The sequence below is a fragment of the Otolemur garnettii genome, unplaced genomic scaffold, assembly GCF_000181295.1.
Source record: "Otolemur garnettii isolate 467f Iridium unplaced genomic scaffold, OtoGar3 scaffold00010, whole genome shotgun sequence".
In the NCBI taxonomy this organism is placed as follows: Eukaryota; Metazoa; Chordata; class Mammalia; order Primates; family Galagidae; genus Otolemur; species Otolemur garnettii.
Genome location: NW_003852405.1, coordinates 1,292,952 through 1,300,585, shown reverse-complemented (window position 1 = coordinate 1,300,585; position 7,634 = coordinate 1,292,952).

Genomic DNA, 7,634 nt, shown 5'->3' with positions numbered 1-7,634 from the left:
TGAGGCCTCAAGGAGGTGTAGAGGCCTGGAAAGACATCAGTGTCCAGAGGTCTGAGAATGAGGAGGAAGAATCAGGGATTTGAGGGTGCCAGGAAGATGGGTTCCACCAGAATAAGCATGTTCTGAGTTCTGAGAGAACTGCCCCTCCCTTCAAGGTAGATATCTCTTGCAAATCCAGTAGAAGGTAAAGATGAATTATGGGATCTGACATCACCTCTTTTCTCAAATTTCAGTCCCAAGTATATATTTATTAAGTACCCATTGAATGCTCAGCACCATAAAGAATGGAATGAGCTAGTGGCAGGGAAGCTCTTCTTCCTGTCTCACTGTCAAGGATCACAGATACTGGAATAGGAAATAAATCTGGCTCCTAGGGGACACCTCACCCCTATCCTGCCCTACTCCTGGCTGGAATGATGCAGCTTGATCTCAGACACTGCCAGGGTCCCCAAAAGGACTCATCCATTTTCCTCTTACCATAGAGAGAAAAGTGTTATTCCAGAAGTAGCCACCAGATGGCAGGAAAACCTTTCTCTTAGCCCACTTCCCCATGCCTCTCCATCACTTATTCCTTTATGGGTTAGTTTATTTGTTTAACAAACATTTCTTAAGCACCCACTGTGGACTTCCATGCTAGCTATAAATACATAATAAAATCATCCCCTGCTATCTAAATATCTCTCAAACAGTACAATGTCTCGGTGCTAGAAGTCATTCAGTCCGTTGGTTGAAGGTAATGTTTTTGGCTCAAATGCCAACACTCCTGCCAGGAGGGACAAACAGGCTGATCAAGAAGCAGTATAATATGGTTTGGTGTACAGAAGCTCTGGAGTCAGACTTCCTACATTCAGGTTCAAATGCCAGTGCAGCCTCCTGCTTTCTGGGAGGCCTTGGGCAAGTTACTCAATCCTTCTGAGCTTAAATTTCCTAGCCTGTAAAACAGAGATAATAGACTGAATGAGATAATGCCTGTTGGCATGCTGACCCAGTATCTACTGCTATGTTCCAAGTTACCTCAAATCTTAGCGGCTTAAAACAGCCATCTATTATATTTCACAGCTGTGTGGGTGAGAAAATCAGACAGGACTTGCCCAAGCAACCCTTCTGAGAATGAGGCTTGGGCTGGATGGACAGGATGGCCACTAAGGTCACCCCATGATATTCAACTAGCAGATGGACTAGTCTGGAGGGTCCAAGGCAGCCACTCACATTCATTCAAATGTCTGGCATCGCGGTGAGAATGGCTAGAAGATGGGTTCAGCAGGACCTGTTGGCCACAGCGAGTATCTGCTACCGAGCTCCCCAGCATTTCTCCTCTCTGGTGGACAGACTTCTTACCTGATGGTCAGGGAACCCAGAGAGACCATTTCAAGAGATAAGAGGTAGAAGTTGCCAATTTCTTAAGGTCTGGACCTGGGAAATAACACAGCATCACTCAGATTCTGTGGGTCACAGCATCGGTCCAGAATAAAGGGAAAGGTACACAGATCCCACTTGTTGCTGGAGGGTGGGGGGTCAAAGAATTTGTATCTACCCATACAATAAGCCTATTGTAGAGTGTTAGGGATTTTGGCCATCAGTTACTTGGCACCTGTATGGAAGCTTCCTCCTGAGGGGATATCACCTTAGAGCAGCGGTTGCGACCCATAGGAACTGTATTAAAGGGTCGTGGCATTAGGAAGGTTGAGAACCACTGCCTTAGAGACACAGAACTGGGACACACAACAGGTACATTCTGATGGGGAGGTGAGTGGCTATGTTTGGATGCTAGGCAGAGGGTGCAGGAGAGGAAGAAGAGAGGAGCCACCTTCATCCGTCTCATATTTGCCCTGTTGGCAGGTGACACGAAGTAAATTGAATCCTGGGTCTGCCACCAATCAGATGACCTTGGGCAAGCCATTTACCCCTAGAAACCTTCATTTTCTAATCTGTAAAAAAAGGACAATGAAACTTCTTCCCTGAGAGATGTTATGAGAAAAAAGTGAACTCTACCCATAACAGCTACTGAAATACAGTTTAAAATTCTTTCCACATGTGACTATGACAGGTGCTCTTTAAATATTACCTGCTTTCTTCTTGTGACCCTGGGCAAGTCCACTGGGCTTCATTCTGGGGGCCTCACCACCCACTCAATGAGCCATCTCCTAGAGCTATTCACAAAGAACTTTTTGTAAAATCCAAGGAGGCCAAGGAAGGAGGAGAAAGAAGGCACCCTTTCCAGGAAAGGGGGCTCTCAGAGTTTGGGGGTTTCAGGGATCCTATATATTATCCTGTTCCCCCCAGTAGACACCATCAAAAACAGCCTCATCCAGCTCCAGCCATAGAGACTTGGGCCCAGGCTGAAGGATTCCATAGACTACAGGAACATGGTAAGTTGTTGGGTTTTTTTAAGAAATGAAGAAAAGGAAGGAAGGAAGGAAAGAGAAAGAAAAGGGAGGGAAGAAAGGAAGGAAAGAAGGAAGGAAGGAAGGAAGGAAGAACCTCAAATTTATACTCCTCTTGAATCTAGGTAAGCAAACACCACCTCTGACTAAAAAAGTATAGCAGAAGTGATGCTATGTAATTGCAATGGCTAGATTAGGAAAGGCTATGCCAGTTCTACATGGTGTTCTAAGAATACTGGTTCTGGGGGAAATCAGCTGCCATGTAAGAAGTCTCAGGGCAGTGAGACTGTCATGCTAGAGCGTCTATAATAAACACTTAGGTTAACAACTTCAGCTGAGCTTCCAGCCAACGGCCAGTGTCAACTGCCAGCCACATGAATGCATCATATTGAACACTTGGCCCAGCTGAGCTTCAGATATTTACAGCCTCAGCTGTCATCTGATTGTAGCTGTATGAGGGGCCCTAAGCAAGAACCGTCCAGCTGAGCCCTTCCTAACTTGCTGGTCAAAAAAATAAAGACCCAAATTTAAAATGGCTGTTAGATTTATATCAGTACATATTAGAGGGAAGGTATTTCCTGGCGATAGTGACTAGAAAATGAACTTAGTGATTACTGGCCCAACCGCTCATATAACAATTGAGGAAAGTGAGGCCCAGAGAGGGGACAAGATCTAACCACAATTTCCACAACCAAGCAAGGTGAAAAGTAGGGCCAAAGTCTGATTTCTAAACTCCCAATCCAGGGCACCCCCTACCATACAGCTTTAATCCTGTTCCACCCTCATCCCCCGACTCTGCCTTATTAATGCCATGCCTCAGCTTTGTGATAAGCACTGGGAATATACAAAGAAGGATCAAGCAGGAGTTTCTGCCTTGCAGAGGCAGTTACAATCTAACTCAGTGTCCCCGCTACCAGTGTACTCACTGGTGCCAAGCGCACTGCTGCATTCTTCACTGACATTGTGTTAGGCGGGAAGAAACCTGGGAGATGGGAAGGCCTCTGTATCTGTCATTCAACAACAAACGCTTATTAAGATTACTCCATACCAGGCACAGTGCCAGCTGCAGAGCAGAAAGACTTAGTAGAGGCCTGCCCTCTGGTTCCCCGGATATGAGCTGACTAGATTCTGGGTCTCTCCATTCTGCCTAGGGCTGATTCAAGGAAGGAAGGATTCTGAGTTTCATAAGTATCCAAGAGGAGCCTGAGTTTAGTCTGCCTCCCCAGGCAGATGGCTGCTTCCCCTTTCCCCAGGACATTGCTGGAGGGGACCGAGCCCATCAGGACTAATTAGCTACTCTAATTGAATGAACCAATTTTGCTGGAATTTAGCCCAGGTGGGTGGAATATGTACTTTTCTAGATGGAGAAATGCTGAGTTCCAAGGAGTCTTGCCAACTGGGCCCTGAGCTAGAATGCATGAAGGAGTGGGGGTTTGCTCTCTGGGCCCAGGCTGGATCCCCAGCCTAGAAGCCTTAAGCAAGGAGGCCACAAATGGATAGGTCCACTCAGCTGGCCCCGGTCTTGTGATTCCCATGAGCATTGTTTTACATGCAGAGGCTACATGGGCCCCTACATCATTCTCTGTCCTGGGCCCAACCTCAGCCCTAGCTTAGTCTCTTAGTTCACTGCTACTGCATAGGTCTGAAATCCCTCAAGGGGATTGTGCCTGTGGGCTGGCATCCAGATCCCTGTGAGCCCTATGACTCTAATTCCATGGTTTATGAGGCCCTGTGTCCTATCCACACCTGAATTCCTGGTTTCTTAAGAGCTGGGCAACCAAAGGCCACATTTGGAGTTCTCCAGAGCCCCAAATATAACTTCATTCTGCTTTCAGCCCTCTGCCAGAGCCTTTCTACTCACTGGGTTGCCTTGGGCTGTCCTCTAAGGCTAGGTTCTCCCCACACCCCTACACCCCATCCCTGCAAGGCTCTCACATTTGATTTGGAGCCTGCAAATCTCTGTAGGCTGTGTGGAGTAGGAGGCAGGGTGAAATGAGCTAAGAAGCAGACAGGAGGCTGCCAGCCTTCCCTTGCCCTTCCTTCTCTTCTCCACCACAAGGGAAAAAGTTCCATCACCTTACACTCCAGAGATGATGTCTGATAAAGCAATTCAATTATGCTGGCTGAGAGGGAGCAAGGCATACTAGGGAAGGATTCTAGCTCCTTGGCTGAACCTGAAGGAGGAGAGGTCAGTTCTTGACAGGAAGAACTTTCCTACAAGGAGAAAGTGTAAGCACCAGTGGATAGGACCTTGCCTTGGCAGCCATGGGCCTGCTCCCAGGCCTGGAGACCGTCAAAATGAGGTGGGTCCAAAGAAGGAAGGTGGAGAAGCAACTGGATGGCACTTGTCAACCCAAAGACGCTGAGGCTACACAAAGCCCCTGATGTGGGGGGAAGGAGGGAAATGCATTCAGAGAGTAAGGGTCTTATGGGGGGGGGAGGCTCTAGAAAAGCTACAGGTGTTCAACAGCCCCGTCAGTGCCACTCTGGAATCGACTCTTCCTATTGCTTACTCTTGCTTCTGGTAAGGGAAACCCACGGTGGCTGACAGATGCTTTTCCCTGACGAGAAGAAAGCAGGCACCAGGAGAGGAAGGTGGGGGAAAGATAAAAAAGGGGGAAAGAAATTTGGGGAATTAGGAATTTCCAGCTGTGGCTGTTTTGCAGACTTACGTCTTTTGGCTACTAAGGTCTTGGAGGAATGGGGGAGGTGAGTGTTATGCTAGGAAAGATATATGAGGTGCTGGAACAAACTGGAAGCCCAGAATTAGTGACCACCTGCTCATCATCACAGCCCAGAGCGGAGGGTGAGGTCCAGAGCCAGGATGTCCTGGAACCACAAGGGGGCAGCACCCTCTCATCCACAATAGGTTGTCACAAAGCCAGCTGGGCAGGGGGCTGTCCCCTCCTCCTCTGGTTCTACGTTTGGGGAGAATGGCATGGCCTCAAACACACAAAACTGAGACAGGCCCCATAATGCCAACTGCAGCACACAGACTCCCCCAGATTATCTCAAAAAGGCCCAGGTAACAGGTTAGTCCAAAGCTCTAGAATAAATCCTTCAGCAAGCAGTGAGGCCTTCTCTAGAGGCCTCTGGCTTGGAGCGGAACTCCCCTCTCCTGGCATTCATCAGTGTGATGAGCCAGGGGCCCTGGTCCCATGTACCTTCACCTGGCTGCCTGTCCCAGGCTGGGCCCCCTATCTTCATCACCTCATCCTAGATTCCCTTACCTCTACCCTGCTCTCCCTTCCTTCCCTCCTGCTCTTCTTTTCCCTGACAGCTTTCTCCCTCTGCCATCTCCCCAGGTGCCCGTTACTATGCACAAGCACTGCACAATGGAAGCACCAGTTGGGCAGATTTATTAGGAGCAAGTGGCTCTGTTTTTTCACTGATATTTCCAGTGCCTGGAACAGTTTCTGGCACATAGTAGGTACTCAGTATTTGTTGAGTGAACAGATGAATCAGGTGTGGGATACTATGTTTTTCCCTCACCTACTCTACCTCCATGGACCTCCTCCCTTGCTCAGAATGATTGAGTTCAGCCAGCTTGACAAATTGGACAGGAGGCAAGAGATCCCAAGGGAGTCTGAGGACACAGACCAGACAGGACTTTAAAGTTATTCATTGCAGCCAATTCTTCAATATCCTATAGTTCTTCATTGCTCTAGGTTCTGGCCAGTGCTGGGTCTTCTCTTCCCAGTTACGTCTGTGATATTTCTTTTTGCAGAAACAAACTTAAAGCCTGCTAAATTCAACACATAGACATCAAGTTTAAGGAGTGGGGCTGGCCACAAAGGGGGCTCTGGCAAAGTTGTGTTTCTGACTAAAGTCTAGGATGGTCCTCACCTCCCCTGCACATTAGTACAGATCACCAAAGACATATTTTTATTTGGTTTTCTGACCTCATTAATGATGAGAATTGTTTATAAAAATTCCTTGCATTTGCACAGGGCTTTCATGAGAGCACACATAGGCCCTTGTTTTATTTTTCCCCTGCGTAGCTAGGTATTGCCTGACCTGGAAATCAACTGGTGCAAAGTGTCCAGGGCAGGTTTGTCAGTTACCTCAAATTTCTGCCTTAAAATCCTCTTTACATCATCCAGACACACGTGGGGGCTGTCTGGAGCTGGGGAAAAAATGGGGATTGAAGATGTAAAAGAGATTCTGGACTTAAACACAGAAAACAAATGAATCTGGAAATTGCTCTTGGGATAGGGCCAGTATAGTCTGGTTAGTGCCTAATGTTTTGGGTATGGCAGCTTCTCAATCACTTAGCAAACAGGTTCTCGGAGGAAGGCACTGTGGGAGCTATCAAGATGAAAAAGCACAATGGCCCGGAGGAACTCAGGGTCAGGAGAGGGGAGAGGAGACATAAACACAGGCAAAGTCAAATGAGCCACAGTAGGAGGAGGAGGAGGTCACAAGGCCAGACACCAGCACTTCCTATGTGCTCCCAGGGCAACCATGAGCAAAGACTTTAACCTAATGATCTCCCAAGGCCACCCATCCCACATCAATACCACATTTCTGATGGACAGCCCTGAGGACACGGTTTCCTTCCACCTAGCCCAGGAGCTGTTTCTCTCCCCAAGGCCGCCCCGTCCCCCATTCCAACGCAGAGGCTTTGATGACTGTTTCAGCATCAAGATTGTGGGCGTCGTGGGCCCCGTCCAAGGCGCAGGATGGGGGCGGGGTGGTCAGGAGGCCCCAGCACGGTGTCTGGGGAATGAGTGGGCAGCCTCCTCCTCACGACACTGCCTCTCCTAGCTCTTTCTTCCCCAGCCTCCAGTCAGCCGCAGTGAAACGGCAACAATGCAACCAGCTCGGTGGCGAGGGAGCGACGGACGCAAGAAGAAGAAGCGGGCGCGGAGGTTAGAGGTCAGGGGTCGAGAGCGCTTCTGTGTCACCCGGGCTGCAGTGGGAGGAGCTGAGGGCTGGTGGGAGGCGGGGAGCGGGGCCGGGGGACCCGCGGCGCGCAGGGGCGGCGCTCTGGCTGGCCGCCGGCGGCGAGAGGGTTACGGTCCTCCGCTGCGCTGGGCTCCGGGAGGCAGGCAGAGCTCGGCTGCCCGGGCGCTGCAGCGAGCCGAGTCGGCCTCGCGCCGCGCCCCGCCCACCCCGCCCCGCTGAGGGCGCGCCTGGGCGAGGCGGGGCCCAGAGGAAAAGGCGCCACTGGAGCTTGGTGTCCGCTGCCATCGCGGGAGGGAGACCGAGGACGCGTAGAACCCCAGCCCACCGGCGTAAGGCGCCCCC